This window comes from Pygoscelis adeliae, unplaced genomic scaffold, assembly GCF_000699105.1.
Source record: "Pygoscelis adeliae isolate BGI_AS28 unplaced genomic scaffold, ASM69910v1 Scaffold315, whole genome shotgun sequence".
Classification (NCBI taxonomy): domain Eukaryota; kingdom Metazoa; phylum Chordata; class Aves; order Sphenisciformes; family Spheniscidae; genus Pygoscelis; species Pygoscelis adeliae.
Window position 1 is genome coordinate 1,590,426 of NW_008824865.1, and position 242 is coordinate 1,590,667.

Here is a 242-nt window from a genome sequence, read left to right on the forward strand (position 1 = left end):
GGAAAGGAAAAAAGGCATCATGACTAAATGATTTAATTCAAAACTGCAAGAGTCACAGAAACATCTAAAGGCCATGATCTGACAATATACAGCCATGTATAGGGAAATTGGCTTTTTTTTAAAAAGTAGATCTTCAAGTACTTCGCAAACCAATAGACAATAGATCAGTTCCTAATATGATCAGACACACAGTTGCTACTTCACATCACATATCTGAATTTGAATCAAATCACAGCAATTTG